We start from the raw sequence: 23,954 nt of genomic DNA, 5'->3' as shown, positions 1-23,954 counted from the left end.
CCGCGTCCACCCAATCCTCCCCCTGCTCACCAAAGTTGTAAATTTTGTTTTTGACATAACGACTTGTACATCTAATTGTTGTAATGCAATGGGTCCACCTGTATCCCTATTTAAATTATTTGATTTTCCCCTTCCCTCCACAAATTATAACATCATCAAATACAGTGAAAGCAGGGGTTATACTGTCGGGGAGGGACATACAAAGCAACCAAGAAATAATCTTGCAAATGTGTTAGAAATAATCGAATGAAAGAAAAAAAAAACACTTGAATACATATCTTAGGATTCATTTCCCTAACATCAAATTATCTGATCTTTTATGCTTTACTCAGACATACACTAGATATTGCTAATAAGGTAAACAATGGGACCTATGTTTTGTGGGGGCCTGGCTTACTCACTTAATATAATTTTTTTTCCAAGACCTTCCATTTCCTAACAAATGGGGCAATGTCATTCTTTCTGATGGAGGCATAGAATTCCATTGGGTATATATACCACATTTTCTTGATCCATTCATCTACTGAGAGGCAACTGGGATGGTTCCGTATCTTACCTGTAGTAAATAATGCTGCAATAAACATAGTCGTGATGGTAACTTTGGGCTTGTTTGTGAACATTTGGTTAATGATGCACAGGCCGTAATTTTTTAATAGAGACCCAGAAACACAACAGATCAAAAAAATGTTGGATAAATGGAATTGCATGAAATTGCAGAGCTTCTGCATGGCAAAGATCATAGCTAGCAAGATCAATAGAAAGACCACGAATTGGGAGATGATCTTCACTAGCCATACAATGGACAAGGGTCTCATATCTAAAATATACCTGGAACTCAAAAAAAAATAAATCCCCCAACAACAAATCTTCAAAGAAACAGCTGCCTAATAAGTAAGTGGGCTAAAGACTTAAAGAGAAACTTCGCTGAAGAGGAAAGAAGGATGGCCAATAGACACATGAAGAAATGCTCAACCTCCCTAGCCATGAAAAAATGCAAATCAAAACAACATTGAGATACCACCTCACTCCAGTTAGAATGGCTAAAATCAAGACCTCTAATAACAACAAATGCTGGAAGGGATGTGGATAGAAGGGAACCTTACTGCAATGTTGGTGGGAGTGTAAACTTTTTCAACCACTTTGGAAAGTAGTATGGAATTTCCTGAAAAGGCTCCACATAGAGCTCCCCTATGACCCAGCAATCCGTTGTCCCCTTCTTGATTTAAGAGGAAATGGCTTTAGGTTTTCACCATTAAGTATATTGATATCTGTAGGTTTGTCATATACAGCCTTTATTCTATTGAGGAATGATCCCTGGATTCCTAATTTTTCCAGAGCCTTCATCATAAAGGGTTTGTTGAATGTTGTCAAATGCTTTTTCTCAAACAATTGAGATAACCATGTGGTTCTTATTCGTTTTCTTGTTGTTGCGATATATTAATTGATTTGTGTATATTGAACCAACTTTGCATCCCTGAAATCAATCCTGTTTGATTGTGGTGTATTATTTTTTGGATGAATTGTTGATGTCGATTGACCAATTTTGTTGAGAAGTTTTGCATCAATGTTCATCAAAGAAATGTGTTTAAAGTTCTCTTTTTTTATGATTCCCTGCCTGGTTTGGGGGAGGAGGGTTTTGATGGCCTCATTGAATAAGTTCTGTAGTGAACGTTCTTTTCAATTACATTGAAGAGTTGGAATAGTATTGGTGTGAGCTCTGCTTTGAAGGCCTTGTAGAATTCTGATGTAAATCTGTCTGGTCTTGGGCTTTTTTTAGATGGGACTTCTCTTATTGCTGTTTCTATCTCAATGTTTGATATGTGCCTGTTAAAATGGTTTAACTCATCTTGCTTTAGTTTCGACATGTCAATATTTGCTATGAAAAGGTCGATTTCTGTCAAGTTCTCAAACTTACTAGCATAGTTTTGAGAAGTATTCCCTTTTAATGTTCTGTATCCTGGTTGTTTCTCTGGTGATTTTTCCATTCTCATCTCTGAGTTTATTTATTTGGGTGAGTTTTTTTTTTCTTTTTCTGATAAGATTTGTTAAGGATCTGTCAATTTTGTTAATTTTTTCAAAGAATCAACTCTTGGTATTGTTGATTCTATTTTTTTGGTTCTAATTCATTTAATTCTGATTTAATTTTAATTATTTCTTTCCATCTACTGAGTTGGCATTTATCTTGCTGTTCTTTTTCAAGGAGGTTCAGATGTGTCATTAAATTGTTGGCTTCATATCTCTCCAACTTGCCTCTGAGTACTGCCTTTTCTGTGTCCCAGAGGAGCTGGTAATTTGTGTGTTCGTTTTGTTGAAGATCATGAACACTTGAATTTCCTTTCTAATCTCTTATGCGACTTACTCGTGATTCAACAGTATGTTGCTCAGCATCCATGTGTTACAGGACTTTCTGTGGTGGTTTTGGCTTTGGATTCTAATTTTATTTCCTGTGGTCTGAGAGAATGCAAGGCATAATTTCAATGAATTTGGACTTTTGTTTTGTGACCTAAAATGTGGTCAGTTTTTGAAAATATTCTATGTGCTGCTGCTGAAAATATTCTATGTGCTGATACTGCTGGGTGAAATATTCGTTAGATGTCTTTTAAATCTAGTTAATCCTTGCAGTTGTTTAGATCTGCAGTTTATTGAGTTTTTGCTGAGTTGCTCTATGTACTGTGGATAGTGGTGTGTTAAAGTTCCCAACAATTAATGTCTTTGGATCTATGTGAGCTTTAAGGGAAGTATTGTTTCTTGGATAAGTTTGTGTGCTCCATTGTTTGGCAAATAGATATTTAGAATTGTAATATCCTCCTAAAGGAGCATACCCTTAATTAATATGTAGCGACCTTCTTTTTCTCTTCTCACTAATTTTAATTTGAAGCCTTTTTTATCTGATATTAGGATTGCAACTCCCACCTGTATATGGGGGACATTTGCTTGGTATATTTTGTTCCAGTCTTTCACTTTCAAAATGTGTTTGTTTTTATGGGCAAGGTGTGACTCCTGAAGGCAGCAGATAGAAGGATTTTGCTTTTTAATCCAACTAGACAGTCTATGTCGCTTAATTGGAGAGTTAAGTCCTGTAATGTTGAGAGATGGGACTGAGAAGTATTTTTTTATTTGGAAAATGCCATACAGATCGTTTACAATTACATGGACAAGATAATGAGTACATTTCTTATCAAGCATTGTTACCTCCTCCTTTGTTTCCCCTTCCCAACCCTTCCCTTACCCCCATTACCTAATCCCCTCCCCCCACCAAAGTTGTAAAGTTCATTTTTCAGCATAACGACTTGTACATTTCATTGTTGCAATGGTTCCACCTGTATTCCTATTTAAACGATTAGTTTTTTCCCTTCCCCTGTACAAATTATACTAACATCAAATACAGTGAAATCTGAGTTATTTTTGTTATGTTAAAAAACGAACTTTACAACTTTGGCCCGGGAATGGGGGAGGGAGGGTGTGGGGATCAGTGTATGGGGAGATGAAAGGGATTGAAGGGGAAACAAAGGAGAAGGCAACAATGCTTGAAAAGAAATATACTCAAGAAAAACAACATTGAGGAGGGGTTCCGGGAAGATGGCGGAGGAGAAGCTGGAATCTGAACAAGCTCTCGCATAGAAAGTAGGTTTAGAGTTCCAGTGAACAGTCCTAAGCCAGAGAATCACACCAAGTGTACCATCACAGGACAGAGAGTTAGACAAGAGAGGGGAAGCCAAGGAAACGCACCAGCTGCCGCTCCGGCGGCGGGGTCGCGGCGGCGACCACCGCCGCGGGAGTCATACCTGAGACACAGAGAGTCGGGGACGAAGGAGCCAGACGCAGCGGACGAGCGGATTCTACTCAACACCAACAAGAACCGACAAGGAGCGAACATCTTCATCCTGCTGTTTGCAGACCAGAGACGACCCAGGATCCAAGACTCGGCGTGAGTACAAGCCCGACATCCTCACTCCTCAGGGAGCAGAGGAGGGAAGGCCACCCCTCCCCCCCCAGCACCGGTGATCTCCATCTTGGATACCGACAAAGCTCGGAGTTGCTGCTAGCTCCAGCTCAGGCCTTGGAATAAAACGAGTCATTTAGCAGGTCACAAGAACTTAACGCCGAAGTGACCTGCCAGACTCAGCTCCATCCAGGGAAAAGTCACCCAGCTCAGGCGCCAGCCATCGGAGTGCCTAGCGTCACTGGGTAACCAGAGCCAGAGGCTGCCCCTCCCTCTAGCAGCCACCACAATCAATTGAAAAACAGAAACCCTGAGAATGGCTCCAGGCTGGGCGCTGTGAGCTCTATCACAAAATAGCCCCAGGGAAAAGCTACTGTTTGTTGAAAGGCCTCAACCCTACCCAGAACCTAGCCTCATAACCACATCCCCCTCTTTTGTGACTCTCAAAGCAGACCACCCTCCCAGAAAACTAACCTGGGAGGGGGATCTCAAAATCTTGGGTAAAGCAGAGCATTTTTCTGCCTCTTCCAACCAACCGACTTAAGAAACCAATCAAGCCACAGGACCTCAAGCTGACCAGAGACTACAACAAGAGACTGGTCGCAGACAAAAGGGAGATACAGGATTCCTCCCACTCCTCCCCCCCCCCCAAAAAAAAAAAATCAAAAGACTTTTTTTTCTTTTTTTCTTTTTTTTTTTTCTTCTTCTTCTTTTCTTTTTTTTGCTTGTTTTTTGTTTTTTGTTACCTTATATATATATATATATATATATATATATATATATATATATATATATATATATAAATTTTTTCCCTTCTAAAACTTTTATTAATCTTTAATTTTTGCCTCTTCTGAAAAAATAATTGTTTTCCAGTAATTTTTTTTTCTCATCTTATAATTTTTATTTTAGGAATACGTGAATGAGAGTTTTCCTTTCTTTTCTTGTCTTCTTTCTCTTTTTCTTTCATTCTTAATTATCTTTTTGTTTTTTATCTAGCTCTACTGAACTTCTGATCTTTTCTTCTCCCTTTCCCATCCTTAAAGCTTTCCACATCTCCTCTATGTCCCTCCCCTTCTCTGAACATATTCACATTCCTCTCTAAATAGACGGTCTTTTAACCTCTATAATAACATTAATCTTTACGTTTCTATTCTTTTTCTGGTCTCTCTTTATTCCCCTTTCCGTCTCTTCTTTTTCTCTCTCTCTCTACTTGCATCCTACCCAACCCATTTCCTGCACTGTGATTATGACATAGTTAACTCTCCCTGTGCCTCCCCACACCAATCTATTCCTATTTTTTACCCACATCTCTCCCTAATCCTAATAATTTCTGGTTTTCCAAATTCTTTTCTGCGGTTCGAAGTCCTTTAACATATAGTCATTTGATGTTGAATAGATGTATCTGTTGAACTAGATTGTATCTGTAGACTATTGACTGTACAAATGCAAACTTTGGTTGATGGTTGCCTTAAGATAGTGTTCTAGCACAAAACTGGTGCAATCTGTATCTCAAATGGGCCGAGTAAGCCGGAAAAACACAAGAAAAATGGCAAATTCGGGTATCTCAATTCCCAACCTTGATAATCAGGGATTAGAACAGATAAAGAATAATCCAGAGGAGAGTTCCCAAATAGCTCTACAAACACTAATAGCAAACATGATAAATGAGAAGTTTGACAATGTACAAAGGACTCTGTATGAGCGTGATAGGGAGAGAGAGGAGGCATCCCAGAAGTTTATACAGGAACATCATAAGCATGAGGAAGCTTCTCAAAAACTGATACAGGATTTGCGTGAACAACTTGAGAATACTCAAAGAGAAAGGGAGGAATGGCGTGAGCAGGCAGAGAACACTCAAAGAGAACTGCAGGAATCCCACAGAAGGGAGGAAACTAATCAAAGAGTAATTCACGAATTAAGAGACCAGGTAGAGAATACACAAAGATCACTAAAGACATTCATGGAATCCATTAACAAAGAGCTGAAGGAAGTCAGGGAGACCACAAAGGGAAGGCTGAATGGAACCCAACAGAAGGAATGGGAGTCCAAAGAAACCATAACCAATCAACTAAGTGATTTGAGAACAAACACTGAACACCAAATTAAGGAAGTAAAGAAATTCATACAAGACCTAAAACAGAGCTTCAACAAAGAACTTGAAGCCATCAAAGCTGACCAATTAGAAGGAAAAGAGATAAAAAACAAAGTAGAGAGTCTTGACAGCAGGTTAGACCATGCAGAAGATCGAATCTCAGGGATTGAAGACAGCCTAGATATTATAGAGAAAGAACATACAACCATCCAAGACAAGTCCAAGAAATATGATAGGTCTATCCAACACCTGGAAGACACCATCAGAAGGCCCAATCTAAGGATAATGGGTGTAGAGGAGCACCTAGAAACAGAAGTTAATGGTCTAGGAAATTTGTTTAACAGGATCCTAGCAGAGAACTTCCCAAACATACAAAAAGATAGGCCTATTCAGATACAAGAAGCTTTTAGAACCCCAAATAGACCAGACCAGAATAGGACATCCCACCGTCATATTATAATCCACACAGGATCAACCCAGACCAAGGAAAAGATCCTTAAAGCTGTCAAGGAGAAAAGGTTAATCACCTATAAAGGGAAACCAATTAGAATTACCTCAGATTTCTCACCAGAGACAATCAAAGCAAGAAGAGCCTGGAATGATGTATGCAATGCCCTAAAAACAAACAACTATCAACCAAGAATACTGTACCCAGCTAAACTCTCCTTCATAACTGAAGGCCAAATAAAAACCTTCCATAGCAAAGAAAAATTGAAACAATACATCTCCACCAAACCAGCCTTGCAAAAGATTCTTAAAGATGTCCTACACATAGAAAACCAACAAGAACGCAACAAAGGCCAAGAAACTGCACCCAAACTGAGAATCCAAGAACCTTAGGAAGAACCCAGTTTTCACAGCCCCCAAGAAGGTGGATAACATGGCAGGAACTCCCAAATACCTATCAGTCCTATCTCTTAATGTTAACGGACTGAACTCTCCAATTAAGCGACATAGACTGTCTAGTTGGATTAAAAAACAAGACCCTTCTATCTGCTGCCTGCAGGAGTCACATCTTGCCCGTAAAAACAAACATATTTTCAAGGTTAAAGGCTGGAACAAAATCTACCAAGCAAACGGCCCTCATAAACAGGCGGGAGTTGCAATCCTAATATCAGATAAAATAGACTTCAAATTAAAATTCGTGAGAAGAGATAAAGAAGGTCGCTACATACTAATTAAAGGATCTCTCCTTCAGGAGGATATTACAATTCTAAATATCTATTCGCCAAACAATGGAGCACCCAAATTTATCAAAGAAACACTACTTTCCCTCAAATCCCAGATAGATCCAAAGACATTAATCGTTGGGGATTTTAACACACCACTCTCCCCACTAGATAGATCAACTCGGCAAAAACTCAACAGAGAAACCGCAGATCTAAACAGCTGCATAGATCAACTAGACTTAACAGACATTTACCGAACATTTCACCCAGCAGCATCAGAATACACGTTCTTCTCAGCAGCACATGGGACGTTTTCTAAAATAGACCACATTTTAGGCCACAAAGCAAACTTGTCTAAATTCAGAAACATTGAAGTTATACCTTGCATTCTCTCTGACCACAAGGGAATAAAATTAGAACTCAACACCAAAAGCCACCAAAGAAAGTCCGGTATCACATGGAGGCTGAACAACACACTGCTGAATCATGAGTGGGTCATGGAAGAGATTAGAAAGGAAATTCAAATGTTCATGCTATTCAACAAAAATGAACACACAAATTACCAGCTCCTCTGGGACACAGCAAAGGCAGTACTCAGAGGCAAGTTTATAGCTCTGAGCTCCTACATCAACAAATTGGAGAGATCGGAAACTAATAATTTAATGACACATCTAAACCTCCTTGAAAAAGAGCAGCAAGATAAACCCCAATCCAGTAGACGGAAAGAAATAATCAAAATTAAATCAGAATTAAATGAATTAGAATCCAAAAAAACTATAGAAAGAATCAACAAAACAAAGAGTTGGTTCTTCGAAAAACTTAACAAAATTGACAGACCCTTAGCAAACCTTATCAGAAAAAGGAGAGAACACACCCAAATTAATAAACTCAGAGATGAGAATGGAAACATCACCACGGAAACAACCAAGATTCAGAACATTATAAGCGAATACTTCTCAAAACTTTATGCTAATAAGTTTGAGAACATGACAGAAATGGACCTTTTCCTAGCAAATATTGACATGCCAAAACTAAACCAAGATGAGTTAAACCAGCTTAACAGGCCCATATCAAGCATCGAAATAGAAACAGCAATAAGAGACCTCCCAGCTAAGAAAAGTCCAGGACCAGATGGTTTTACAGCAGAATTTTACAAGGCCTTCAAAGCAGAGCTCACACCAATACTCCTCCAACTCTTCAATGAAATTGAAAGAGAAAGCTCACTACCGAACACATTCTATGAAGCCATCATAACCCTCATCCCAAAACCAGGCAGGGACTCATCAAAGAAAGAGAACTATAGACCCATTTCTTTGATGAACATTGATGCAAAACTTCTCAACAAAATTTTGGCCAATCGACTTCAACAATTCATCCAAAAAATCATACACCATGATCAAACAGGATTCATTTCAGGGATGCAAAGCTGGTTCAATATACGCAAATCAATTAATATTATTCATCACATCAACAGGAGCAAGAATAAGAACCACATGGTTATCTCAATAGATGCAGAAAAAGCATTTGACAAGATCCAACACCCCTTTATGATGAAGGTTCTGGAAAAATTAGGAATCCATGGAACATTCCTCAATATAATAAAGGCTGTATATGACAAACCTACAGCCAGCATTATACTCAATGGTGAAAAACTAAAGCCATTTCCTCTTAACTCAGGAACAAGACAAGGATGCCCACTCTCTCCACTTCTCTTCAATCTAGTATTAGAATGCCTAGCTACAGCAATAAGACAAGATGCAGACATAAAGGGGATCCAAATAGGGAAAGAAGAAATAAAACTCTCCCTCTTTGCAGATGACATGATCTTGTATTTAAAGAATCCCATAGACTCCACTCCCAAATTACTCAAGCTGATTCAAAACTTTGGCAAAGTAGCAGGTTATAAAATTAACCCCCAAAAATCAATGGCTTTTCTATATGCCAACAATGAGAAAAGTGTGGCTGAAATTAGGAAAGCAACTCCATTTGTAATAGCCCCACAAAAAATAAAATACCTAGGAATTAACTTAACCAAAGAAGTGAAGGACCTCTATGATGAAAACTTTAAAATCTTGAAAAAGGAAATCAACACAGAACTTAAAAAATGGCAAAACCTCCCATGCTCCTGGATTGGCAAGATTAACATCGTGAAAATGGCAATACTTCCCAAGGCTATCTACAAATTCAACGCGATTCCTATCAAAATTCCACCCTCATTCTTCAAGGAAATAGAGGAGGCAATCCAAAAATTCATATGGAACAATAAAAGACCCCGAATAGCAAAAACGCTCCTCAACGGAAAGAACACTGCTGGAGGAATATCAATACCAAATTTCAAACTCTACTATAAAGCCATAGTAATCAAAACAGCTTGGTATTGGCATAAGAACAGACCTCAGGACCAATGGAACAGAATTGAAAACCGAGAAATGAACCTACAGACCTATAGCCACCTAATCTTCGATAAGGAAGCTAAAACAATAGAATGGAAGAAAGACAGCCTCTTCAGTAAATGGTGCTGGCAAAATTGGTTAACTACATGTAGAAAACTAAAGCTAGATCCTTATATATCACCCTGCACCAGAATCAACTCCAAATGGATCAAAGACCTTGAACTCAAAGCAGACACTCTGAAAACATTACAGGATGGAATAGGAGAAACCCTAGGTCTCCTTGGCTCAGGTCGAAATTTTCTGAATAGAGACCCGGAAGCACAACAAATCAAAGAAAGGTTGGACAAATGGGATTGCATAAGATTGCAGAGCTTCTGCAGGGCAAATGACATAGCTGGCAAGATCAATAGAAAACCCACCGATTGGGAGAAGATCTTTACTAGCCATACAACGGACAAGGGTCTCATATCTAAAATATACTTGGAACTCAAAAAATTAAACCACCCAACAACAAATCCTCAAAGAAACAACTGCCCAATAAATAAGTGGGCGAAAGACTTAAAGAGAAGCTTCTCTGAAGAAGAAAGAAGGATGGCCAATAGAAACATGAAGAAATGTTCAACATCCCTAGCCATAAAAGAAATGCAAATCAAAACAACATTGAGATATCACCTCACTCCAGTTAGAACAGCAAAAATCAAGAACTCCAATAACAACAGATGCTGGAGGGGATGTGGACAGAAAGGAACCCTACTTCATTGTTGGTGGGAATGTAAACTTGTTCAACCACTTTGGAAAGCAGTATGGAGGTTCCTCAAAAGACTTCACATAGATCTCCCCTATGATCCAGCAATCCCACTTTTGGGCATTTACCCAAATGTTTACAAACAAGACCACACTAAAGCTACCAGCACAACTATGTTTATTGCAGCATTATTTACCATAGCTAAGATATGGAACCAACCCAGATGCCCCTCAGTAGATGAATGGATCAAGAAAATGTGGTATATATACACAATGGAATTCTATGCCTCCATCAGAAAGAATGATATTTCCCCATTTGTTAGGAAATGGAAAGGTTTGGAAAAAATTATATTAAGTGAAGTAAGCCAGGCCCAAAGAAGCATAGGTCCCATGGTTTCCCTTATTTGCAATATCTAGTATAGGTATGAGTCAAGCGGAAAAGGTCAGATAATGTGATGCTAGGAAAATGAACCCTTAAATATGTATTTTAATGTTTTCGTTTCTTTCATGCATGTATTTCTAATGCATTTATAGGATTATTTCTTTGTTGCTTTGTATGTCCCTCCCCCACAGTGTAACCCCCGTTTTCACTATATTTGATGTCAGTATAACATGTGGAGGAGATGGGGACAAACAAGTCGTTTAAGGATTCAGGTGGACCTGTTGCAACAATGAGAAGTACAAAATGTCATGTCAAAACCAGCTTTACAATGCCGGTGTGGGGGGGGGAGGGGGGTATAATTGGGTGGGGGGAGGGGGGTAAAATTGGGTGGGGGGAGGGGGGAGGCGGGGAAGGGAAGTGAAGGGTAAACAAAGGAGGAGGCTGCAATGCTTGGTAAGAAATGTATCCATTATCCTGCCCATGTAATTGTAGCCCCTTTGTACAGTATGTTCTCAAATAAAATAAAATACAATTTAAAAAAAAAAAAAAAAAAAAAAAAAAAAAAAAAAAGAAAAGAAATATACTCAATACCTTGCCCATGTAATTGCAATTCCTTGGTACGGTATTTTCACAATAAAAAAAAACTTCAAAAAATGTTTATTCCTTAATATAATTCAAATACCAATCAAGAGTAATTTTATATAATCATTACAATTGTCATTTTATTACTATCATAAAACAGAATAAAATACCAGTCCCAATTATTACCTACATATCATTAGTCTTAATTCCTAATCATTATCTAAATATCTTAAACAATCTAAATAGTCATGTCTTTAATATAGACATAAATATTCTATCCTTTTTACTTAACATTTTCCAGGGGCATATATTCATGTTTCATTTTTTAAATTTTTTATTTTATTTTTATTTTTTGTGAACATACTGTGCAGAGAGGTTACAATTACATGGGCAAGATAATGAGTACATTTCTTATCAAACATTGCAGCTTCCTCCTTTGTTTACCCTTCACATCCCTTCCTAGCCTTCCCTCACCCCCCCACTCAATTCTCTCCCCCCACCAAAATTGTAAAGTTCGTTTTCCATATGACAACTTGTACTTCTCTTTGTTGCAAGGGGCCACCTGGATCCTTAAACGACTTGTTTTTCCCCATCTCCTCCACAATTTATACCGACATCAAATATAGTGAAAGCAGGGGTTATACTGTGGGGGAGGGACATATAAAGCAACAAAGAAATAATCTTATAAATGCGTTAGAAACAAATGCATGAAAGAAAAAAAAACATTTAAATACATATCTAAGGGTTCATTTTCCTTGCATCACACTAAATCTACCAGCACAACTATGTAAGATATGGAATCAACCCAGATCCCCCTCAGTAGATGAATGGATCAAGAAAATGTGGTATATATACACAATGGAATTCTAAGCCTCCATCAGAAAGAATGACATTCCCCCATTTATTAGGAAATGGAAAGGCTTAGAAAAATTATAATTAGTGAAGTAAGCCACGCCCAAAGTAACATGGGTCCCATTGTTTCCCTTATTTGCAATATCTAGTATATGTATGAGTCAAGCAGAAAAGGTCAGATAATATATTCATGTTTCTAAGAAATGTTCACAGCAGTTAAAAATACTTTTGTGAAATTAATGTGATTCATGTTGTTGTTGTTGTTGTTTGTAAGGCCTGGACATTGTCTCTAAGCCTTTTTGTGCTCATGGCCAGCACTGTAGTACTTGAAGCAAAGGGCTAATTGCTGTTTTTGAGTGGTTAATTGGAGACAAGAATCTAACATGAACTTTTCTGTCGGGGCTAGATGTGAAAACAGCTGCTAGATCTCAGCAGCCAGAGGAGCTAGAATTATAGGTGTGAGTTACTGGCACTTGGTTTGATGATTTTTTTAATTTTAATTATGTTTGAAGATGTTTGTTTCACTGTAATGCCCACAATTCTATACATAATATATATATATATATATATATATATATATATATACATATGTATGATGACAAATTCCCTCTAAAAATGTATAAATTTCCACACATAACATTTATACACACACACACATACACACACACACACACACACACACACACACACACACACACACACACACATTTCTGAATATATAGGCTCCCTCAAAAACTTTTATGCTACTATTTTTTACCCTTTTCATGTCAAAGATATATAGTCTATTTTTCCAAAATTTTTCTACAGTAAAGTGACTAATATTTCAATAGAAAGTAGAATATATTATTTTCAAGGTAATTTTAGATATACACATGATCTTGTAGTAATATTTATAGTATATTACTTGAAAAAGTTGTGTTCAAACCCTTAAATATTTGTGTGTAATGACAGGGAGAGAGGAAGTTAATTCATACTGGTTAGGAATGTGCAATACTTCAAAAATCGGTTCAATAATTTGTTATAAGCACATAGTCAAGCTACCTGATATGGCTTAGTTTTTTTATTTCTTTATTTATTCAAAATTTTAACGTGGATGCATGCACAGTGGTAATATTAAAATTATTAATCAAAATACAAATAATACAAAATCATAGACACATACCAGGCTTTCAATAATTAGCACTTATTATGCTAATAATAATTTTGTTGAAGATGATGGTGACCAGAGTGACCCTGATAATGACAATGTTATGATTGAAAAGGAAAAATTTTTAGACATCTTTGAAGCTAGATTTCCCACATTGAATACATAATAATAAACAGAGTTGGATTACATACAATAAGAATAACAAGAGGAGAGTTTCAATATCAAGTAATACAATCACATAATCAGGTGAGACAGTAAATCCATATGTTATTTTTGCAGTCTCTCTAATGTCGATTCACTCTTCTTGGTGGTATTGTTTGCTTATAAATAAAATCGTTTATTTCCACATGTTTATTATCCCACATAGATAAAATATAATAATCTGAGTGCTTTGTTATCAAATGTTCTGGTTTTTTCTAGCCTTGGGAACTTAGGAGAAACCCTTTCACCACCCACATAGCCAGTGGCTTAGTTATATATCCTTAGAAGGTAACAACACATACCTCAAGCATGCTTCACTCATTAGGCAGAAATCCTTATTCAGTTTTAGTTTCTTTCCAGTTCACTGAAGAAAATCTATGTATAAATTTATGAAGAACACTTGGCAACACATACAGCAATAAGAAAATTTTCATGGACTAAGATTAGTTTTCAACCTAGTGTGATTAGTTCAAGTAACATTCTCATCTAGATACTATTCAATAACGAATGTTTTCCAGTGATATGTTGAGTATGTTCTTCAATGCAACTAAAGACACATGACCCAATTTACATAATACCACTTACATATCTGTAGTTGCCTTCAAAGGACACAGCCATTAGAGCCAGGAGGTAAAATATATTTTTATTTCTGCATGAAACAATTTGTGACTTTGTACCAACAAACTGAATTTGACTCTTTCCTTATTTGTAAACTAGGGTGGAAAATGTAAGGACTCGTCACTTTTCCTTTTTCTTGCTCTAGGAGTAAGCAAATGTATTCTTCAATATTTCTGGTAGATTACATCCATTTATAGATGAGAAATGTAAGGCCAACAGTCAATGTAGTGAGTAAATAATGATACTAGAATTTGTGTCTGAGCTCTTCCCTCTGCATACTTACAAGGAGCAGTAATTTGTTGATGGAGAGGACCAATATGTAAAGACAATGGGGAAAAAACATACTTTGTAAATAGCTGTTTAAGACTAGGTGACCAGTGATGAGTACATGAAACAGACTTTTGTCAGGGGCATAAAAAGGAGTACATAGAAATCATATTAGTGCTGGGCGCCAGTGGCTCATGTCTGTAATCCTATCTACTCAGGAGGCTGAGATCTGAGGATCACGGTTCAAAGCCCGCCAGGGCAGAAAAGTCCATGAGACTCTGATCTCCAATGAAAACCACTAGAAAACTCGAAAATAATGCTGTAGCTCAAGAGGTAGAGTGCTCTCCTTGAGCTGAAGAGCACAGGGACAGCACACAGGCCCAGAGTTCCAGCTCCATGACCAACCAAAAAAAAAAAAAAGAAGAAATCAAATTAGTAACAGAAACTAAGAAAATCTTGATCGTTCATCTTATATAATGGGTGGAGTAGAAGGGTAAGAAGAAATCTAAAGGATTCTACATCTATGGCCAGGCAAATGTGTTAGTGATATTCTTGGCGATAAGGATTACAGGTGAAAATGATGGATTTAGGGGAAAAAACTCTCTGATAATTCTAAAGTTTATATTAAACAGATGCAAAGATAGGTCTGTTTAGATATCATCAAAATATCCATGACCATGAATATGAAAAAGAATGATAAAATTGGGGACATTATTAAAAGGAAGAGGAAAAGAAAAGTTATGACATAAGTGTAGCATTGTGAGCACCAGTGTGGACAAGATTGGAAGAAAGAGATAAGGAAACAAGAAAGTAATAAAAACAGATTTACAGAAGTGAAGAAAGGAAAGAATTTGCAGGAAGAAAAGGTCAAAACTGTTACAGAGACATTGAAGGAAATATGCTATTTGGATTTGAAAACTAAAAGGACATAGACAAGTTTTTTTTTTGTTTTTTTTTTTAGGGGTAGGGGTCCGGTCATGGGACCTGAACTCTGGGCCTGGGCACTGTTCCTCAGCTCTTCAGCTCAAGGCTAGTGATCTAACACTTGAGTCACAGCGCCACTTCTGGTTTTTTCTTTTTTGCTTATGTGGTGCTGAGAAATCGAACCCAGGGCCTTAGGCATGCAAGGGAAGTACTCTACCACTGAGCCAACTTCCTAGCCTGATAGACAAGTTCAATAAGAACAGTGTTTTGGTGAACTGGTAGAGATGTAAGTCATATTGATGAAATTTTGTGATATGAATGTGAAGCCATAAAATTCCAGATCCATGAATTCAACAAATCCTGTTGGTTTTAAATGTTAGGAACAAATGCTTTTATCCTGACCTTAGAAGTATTATACAGATGTAACTGTCATGACCTTTACTTAGATATATTCTGTGAATATTTTTGAAGACTGTTTAACCAGGAGATTATGGTTGAACTATAGCACAGACAAGCCTAATTTGCCCTACAGTTTCAATGAGTGATCCATGTATCTACATCAGTTTGGAATTTTATTGAAATATTGTTAGCTATGTTTGGTTATCTTTTCAGACTATTCATTATAAACATAGGACAATACCACCAAGTAAAGTTTGAACATTCAGTTTTACTGATGTTACTGAACACTCTGCAAATTGATTCTTCTTTATAATAGAAAATGCCTCAATAGCCATTGATATGTCATAACTGTCATATACTCTATTTAAATATAATTCTTGTTTGGGATATCTCCATGCTGAAATAACCCTCTCAATGAAACTGCCACAAATTCTTATATGTAGGAAGTGCTCTTATAAACTTCAAGCTTTTATTGAATGGAAGAGTTCAGACATTACCCTCACCACAACGACTAAATGCCTAAAAAGATAAGACATTTTGTTTTAATACCTTTCTTTTATTTTCTGATACACATATGCATTTAGGGAAGGATTCTGATGTAACAATAATACAATGGTGACTTGTAATAACACAACATCTAGGATCTAGTGTTAATTCAGTTACTTACTAATTAGCTCCAAAGTGTGTGGATATTTTTATTTCTCCTGGGTAAACTAATGAGCTCCAAGAAAATATCCCTAAGGAGCCTTTCAATTCAGATATCACTGTTTGTCTCAAAATGCCTTAAATTCTACACCCACTAATGTGGGCATAGAGTTATACTGTGGAACTTTTCTCCTCAGAGAGTGAGTACTACCCTATTGGTTAACATGGACAAAGTACCTTCATACATAGACTGGGTGTTTGCAAACAAGAAGTGGTACTTGAACAATGTTTTTAGCAGTTTGCACAGAAGAAATGGAAATAGAGCAACTGTGAAATCAAAAGGAACATGCAAAAAGACAAAGGTACAAAGTAGAATGTGCCAAGGAAATGCTGATGTGCAATTTCAAATAATGTGCTCAGGTGTGAGGGTGTGTTCAAAGTATAGCGTCAGAGAATATACTTGGATATCTTGAGAAGAAACTGCATTAAACTATTCTGGGATTATCATACAAGTACAAACTCGTTACACTGACTCTCTAATCAGTCACAACATCATTAATTTAGGGAGTATTTTCCAAGAGCATACTGAGAAAAAGAGGACTCATCACAATTATTGTTCAGGTTGATGTAACGACAATCACATAAAGTTTCTTAGAAGTCTTCATATATTTTGGAGCATTAAAGTGGTAAAAAGCCAAGTAAATATTTTGCATGTATCTAAATTAAGTGGGACATATTATATTGGTGTCTCTTTAACTTGGATGTTATATTGTACTCTAAGTTGGGACAATGATCTGCTTTCAGTTATTTTCTTCTCTTCCCCTTCTTTTGCCCTTCCACTTAAAGAGACATACTTGAGCTTGCATTTTTAAATCGTTCAAAATTATATGAATTTCTCCATACTTCTCGCAGCCTCCTATATCTTTCTCAAGGGAATATCTTTTCACTACCATTTTTTATCCCATATGATATTGGATATCTTCCTGACTAATTCAGTGCAAGATACACATTAGACTCATACATATATCTCAACACTTGTACCACCATAAAATCCTATCTTACTTAGAAATCATGATTTCAGTATGTCTGGGGAGGGGACATCTGTCATTTTTGAATGACCATAATTGTTACTTACATGCAAGCATGTTTTAAACCAATATGCCTCTCAGTAGATGAATGAATAGGCATGTCCATTGCGGTGCTGTGGGCTGTGGCATGGATGAGGAAGAAAAATGGTTGGCTACCCTTTGTTATTAATCCTGGGCCCCGGGGCTGGCCTGACGGAGAGTTTCCCTGCATAGGATAAGTATTTTTATAGTTATCCTTTATTGTCTATTTTTGATCTACACACTCTTGCCTAGTGCTTTCCTTTTTTACATTTAGGGCAAATTCCTGTTCCTCTCTTGTTAACATCAGTAGCGTTTTTACAATTCTTCTTTATATGTCCCATTTGACCACATCCAAAACATTTTAGATTAGCGTGTTTGGTTTGTAAAGCATGCAAGGTAGTGGGCATAGTTTCAGCACAAACAACTGCATAAGCCGGGATTCAGATGTAATGTCTTTACACGCCCTTAAATATGTATTTACATCCCCAGATTCTTTAATAGGCAATAGGGCTTATCTACAGTCCTCATTAACATTCTCACAAGCCAACATGCCCAGTACTTGTTGCTGTGCAGCCTCTCCCACAACAGTAAGTTCCAAGGTCAGTTTCAATCATGATAAAAATTCAACATAGGGTTTATTAAGTTTTTGAATTACTTTTGTCCAGGAGCCATAATGCTCTCCTACCAGCCGAATCCTCTCCCATGCCTCAATACCTATGTCTCGCAACTACTCATGGATCTCTTCAGGAGAGTTCACTTGCATATTAGCAACTGCATATTTTTCTGTTCTACTCAACATGGGAAAGGTTATGACCTATAGGCGCGGATTATTGCTCTGTGCATTTTGTCTAGTCCTTTCTGTACATAACTCAGTAAACCACATTTGCCATTGTAGGTATTCAGGATCCTTAATTAGGCTCTACAAAGCAACTTCCAATCCTCGAGAGCAAAATTATTGTAATGTCGGGCAAGCCCATTAAACAATTCCTTACCATAATGAGACTGAGGACCATACAACGTCACTGCCTTCTTAAGTTTACCAATATCATTGACAACAACACCTTCATATTTGACTGGTTGAGCTAAATCATTCATAGGGGCTGGTCAAATTACAGGGTAAGAAAAAAATATGCATTTCATCATCAAACTCACTGTCTAAGCCTTCTGTTTTGTGAGGGAGTGACACGGTAAAAATTGCTTCGGCAAGCAGAGGAGCAGAAGGCTGTTTTACTTTCACTTTCTCAGATTCTCTTTCACTCTGCTAATTTCTAACTCCATATGTTGTAATCTTGATAAAATCAATTCCATTTGCTCAGACATTCTATTTACGCTTTCAGATTGTTCTTTTTCAGGCTTCTTTACCTCTTGTTTTTTCTGTTAATTGTGATGCATCCTTATCTATTACGTCCTTAACCTCAGAGTCCAATTGTAAATCTACAATAGAAGGGGTGGCCTCTTTTCTCATTTAAAGCTTTAAAAAGAGTATGTAAAATAGCCCAAATGGACCAAAATCTAACGGGAATCCTTTCCCCTTCTCGAACAGCTCTTTCTACATTATATTTTACTCATTTCCAATTATCAACATCTAATGTCCCTTCAACGGGGAACCAAGGATTCCATTCCCTAACTACATTAATACACATTTCTATGTCAAAAGAAGAAATAGTTATACCATAAGCAGCAAGTAAATGTTTTAGCATATGTAAGTACGGAGTACACTTAACTTGTCCCATCACCCTGTAATTAAAAAAGTACTTACCTGTATATACCTTCCTGAATTCAACACTTCAGGGTCCCTGTTTGGGTGCCAGTTGGCAACGTCTAAGGCATTGGGGTCCCTGGGTAAGGGTCACAAAATCACCAGGATACAGGGGATACAGAGTGCAAACAGCAATTGCCACTGCATGCTGTGCTTTATTGCTAGTGGGTATTTAAAGACAAGCAAGTATTATATTTGCCAAGATTTAGTCAGGAAATATTCACACAAAGAATTTCAACAGATACAATTTTGCTTAAACTATGAGACAATGTCTTTGTATATTTTTATCTAAACTCTTTTAGAGCAAGTTCAAACCACTTCCCTGTACTCAGGAAAATGCTTGACTAGCTGTTCCTCTATGCTTATGTAAGCAGAAGAGCTACTTCCTCAGCTCCCAGGAATCTGACAGGAGCTTTGAGATAGGGAGAGAGAACATATTCCCTCTCTAACTTGGCATGCCAAGAGCTTTCCACATACACAAATACAGTCCTCAGATAATCCTGAGGCCGGAGCCTGCATCATTCTGCCCCTCCAACATAGACCATGAGGTTTCACACAGATTGTCTCACCAACTCTTCTATTGATTTAAGCAAAACAAAGCAAAGCAAAGCATACAAAATAGACTTTATGGTTAATTAAGCTGCTATTAAAGATTCTAGGCAGAACTATACTGTTAAATGATGAGTTAGTAAATATGGTTTGTAGATACTTATCTCACATGTGTCACAAAAATAACCATGGATTCATAACTAGAAACTCTGAAGTGTACAGTATATTAATTAGGTGAGTTTCATTCGGTACCCAATGAAGAGAACACCACACGGTATTCATTCAGGTAAAGTAGTTTATTTACTGAACTGCTGCCAGTGCCATATATGGTGGAAAGCCATGTGAAAAAATGGGGGACCCAACCTGGGAGAAGTATGTATCTATGTAAAGGACCAGATGAGGTGTGGCAGTTTGAGGGAAACTCTGGCGACACTGGATCTGGATGTGACTTCAAGTTCTGGAACTCACCTCTGGTCAGATGGAAAGTGTGAACAGAGGCTGACCAGGTTGTGACTTAACAGGATGGGGAGGTGGCTAACTCCAGGTGTGCCAGATACTAGGCAACAAATGAAGGGTTGAAACTTAGCCAAGAAGTGTGAAGGTGTCTGAATAGGGTCTGCATGGCCTGGGGCAGACCTAACACCAAATACAGGTAGTACCTCTGACATATGACTCCTGACTCCAAACAATTCATTCTCAATCATTTTCTTTCTTTCTTTCTTTCTTTCTTTCTTTCTTTCTTTCTTTCTTTCTTTCTTTCTTTCTTTCTTTCTTTCTTTCTTTCTTCTTCTTTCCTTCTTTCCTTCTTTCCTTCTTTCTTTCTTTCCTTCTTTCCTTCTTTCCTTCTTTCCTTCTTTCCTTCTTTCTTTCTTTCTTTCTTTCCTTCTTTCCTTCTTTCTTTCTTTCTTTCTTTCTTTCTTTCTTTCTTTCTTTCTTCCTTCCTTCCTTCCTTCCTTCCTTCCTTCCTTTCTTTTCTCCCTTCCCCTCTCTCCCTTTTATTTTTTTGGTCGGTCATGGGGTTTGAACTCTGGGCTTGGGCACTGTCCCTCAGCTCTTGAGCTCAAGGTGAGCGCTCTACTGCTTGAGCCACAGCGCCACTTCTGGTTTTTGCGTGGTTTATTGGAGATAAGGGTTTCACGGACTTTCCTGCCCAGGCTGGCTTTGAATCACAATCCTCAGATCTCAGTCTTCTGAGTAGCTAGGACTATAGGTGTGAGCCACCAGTGCCCAGCTCTCTCTCTCTATCTCTCCCCTCTTTCACTCACCCTCCCTCTCTTCCCTACTTCAGTATTCTCAACTCTCAAATAATGAACACTTGCTGAGTTGAACTCACAGGCTGGGAGAGCAGCTTAATTGGCATATGTGAAATTTATTTAATGTTTCCTTACACCTCTACCACAGGTCACTGGAATCAAATAATGAACACTCAGCAGCATAGCATCTTAAGCCATTTGGAGGAGGAAAGCAAGCATGCTCACTGCATTCTGTGAGGTCGACCCTAGGAAGGTGGGGCAGACTCCTCCCTCATCTTGCTAAAACTCAGCCCAGTTTCTGCATCAGTAGAGGTTACTGCCTACAAGTGTCCCAGTTACCCAAGTGACACAAGTACTAGGCAGAGGCTTAGCCTCTTGTGGTTCTGAGATTAATGGCATGATTCAACATGATCCACTAGTTTGTTGTGATTGGGACTTCTAAAATTTTTGGTTAGACTATGTTCAAATTGTGATCTATTTATTTCTGATTGCTAACCATGATTATAGATGTGAACCAGCACATCAGACCAGTCAAAGTTCTTTATCCCACATGGAAGACGTGAAGTTTATTTTACCAAATGACATACAAGTTGACAGACATAAAAGTAAGTCCTTAATTCTGGTCAAGATGTGTTATTAATGTGAAACAAAATTACTTAGCAAAATATCTGACTACTGTGATTATACTTTCAAACTTACCCTAAACTTTAATATCAAATCACCTATATTAGCCAATGATTCGCTCAAATTACCTGTAATCATTTATGTCTGTCCTATCTTCTAGAAGTATGGAGAACTGGAGCTCACACAATTAACTAAAGTGGTAGAATTTGAGAGGATCACAGTTCTAAATCAGTCTAGGAAGGAAAGTATCAGCCATATCAACCTACTAGGTGGGTATATTGGAATGCAATCATGATCCCTGTTTTTTGGGCTTGGTGTAAAAATTGCTACTCTATGAGTAAAGTAAATTAAACAAGAAAGGATTGGTGGAGTGACTCCAGTGGTGGAATACTTGTCTGGCAAACACAACATCAAAACTCAAATCAACTTACTAAAGATAAAATAAGAAAAGGAAAAAAAGAACAACTCATACTGAGCATGTGTTCAATGTAAAGATTTACACTACATTATTGTAGTTATTAATACCATCATTTCTAGGAGCACACACATTTTGTGTGAAGACTAAATGAAAAAAATGACACCCTATATATAAAGCTTTGGTAAAACACGAGTCTAACTCACAATGGTGAACACTTAAGATTGCATGTGCAGTGGTGTTGAAGGGATGTTAAGGTTTATGGAAGTCCATGAACTTGACATGATGAAATTACCTAACCATACATAACCATACAATTAACTGGACAGATACAGTTGATATATATATTACACACACATGTATGTATATATTAAGTGACATATAAATAAAATGAAAAATTTATAAGGAATAGAGCTAGATGCCATGTCTGACTCAAGCAGAAAAGGTCAGATAAGTTGGTGTTAGGGAAATGAACTCTAAGGTATGTATTCAAAAATTTTACTTTCATTCCATTTTTTCTAGTACATTTATAAGTTTAATTCTTTGTTGCTTTTTATGTCCCTCCCCCATGATATAATCCCTGCTTTCACTATATTTTATGTTGTTATAATTTATGGAGGGGAAGGGAAAGAAAATCATTTAAATAGGGATTACAGGTGGACCCATTGCAACAATGAGACATACAAGTCCTATGTCTAAAATGAACTTTACAACTTTGTTAGCGGGAGGTGGAGGGTCGGGTAGGCTGATGGGGAGAGGATGGGATGGGAAGGGGAATAAAAGGAGGAGGCTACAATGCTTGATAAGATATGTACTCATTATCTTGCCCATGTAATTTTAACCCCTCTGTACAGTATTTTCACTATAAAAAATATGAAGAAAAAGAATCAGCTGCTGTGGACTAAAAGTTTGCGATAATCCTTCTAAATTAATGACTGCACATGTTGTTACATGTCTACCATCCCAACTCCAGAGGACCAGGGCTGGTGAAGGATACCTGTCACAGATAGGAAGACCTCGAATATCCCAGCAAGAGCTTATATTGAGGCTCTGTTTCAGAAATTCCCAAGACAGAAAGGTGGCTCCTCAGAGCCAGGGAGAGGACACAAGTCGTGGGTCATGGGGCCCTCAGAGGGGTGTCTGACCCGGGGTAGGGGTGGTTTGGGGGCAGCCACTCACCTGTGCTGCTGGGAGAATTTGCTTTAGGATGCTCCAGGTCGAGCGAGCAGTGATGGCAGTGGCATTGCAGACACATGGCCTCAGAGCAAAGAACCTGGGCCAGGGAGCAGGTTGGGGCTCTATGCGGCCTGGCAGGGTGCCATTGCCTGATGTTTGAAATTCCGCACCTTGGGAAGGAGGGAAAGAAGCCAGGGTGAGGGCAGGCATCTCAATTTCCTTCTATATTCCAAAGTTGCCTGGAGTCTCTTCCTCACCACTCAGCCATCTCTACCTTCCTTAATTGCTGGTAGTGGTGTAAACTAACAGAAGGAATCCTGGTGCTACAAGGCAGCATGGAATATGGGCGTGACCACCATTCTTGTATTTCATTGGTCAGAAAGAACTATGAAAGAATGGGGGTGTGGCCAGAATCCTGTGATGCAAGCAGCATGGGCACAGTCAAGAAATAGCAGCTCCCCCAGCCCTTTTCTCAGGGAACAATGTCCAATTCAGTTGGATACAAGAGGGTGACCTCATTTAGCTGGATGGTTTCACAGATTGTTGTGTATGTCTGTTTGTTCCCATTCCCAGTCCTTGTATTCAGGATATGTGCACAGTCTGTGAGCTGCTTTTGATCAAGGCTGGCCTTCCACACTAGAGCCACAGTGATTCTGGCTTTGTTGGCACTGAAGTTGGACTTCTTGCCTAGGGTGTCTTCGACTATGATCC

At 38.0% G+C, this 23,954-nt stretch overlaps 1 long non-coding RNA gene across 1 annotated transcript; it reads right to left on the bottom strand.

Annotated features, from left to right (window-relative positions):
* Positions 1-11,864: 11,864 nt before the first annotated feature.
* Positions 11,865-23,558, bottom strand: LOC138811186 (uncharacterized). The gene is made up of 3 exons (XR_011367333.1): positions 23,247-23,558; positions 13,808-13,880; positions 11,865-11,948 (listed from the first exon to the last, which is right to left on the bottom strand). It is a non-coding gene; the product is annotated as an uncharacterized lncRNA (long non-coding RNA).
* Positions 23,559-23,954: the final 396 nt, after the last annotated feature.

Source organism: Dipodomys merriami, unplaced genomic scaffold (genome assembly GCF_024711535.1).
Source record: "Dipodomys merriami isolate MVZ:Mamm:240054 unplaced genomic scaffold, mDipMer1.0.p SCAF_1045, whole genome shotgun sequence".
NCBI classification, from domain to species: Eukaryota; Metazoa; Chordata; class Mammalia; order Rodentia; family Heteromyidae; genus Dipodomys; species Dipodomys merriami.
This window is presented reverse-complemented; position numbering and strand designations above follow the sequence as displayed.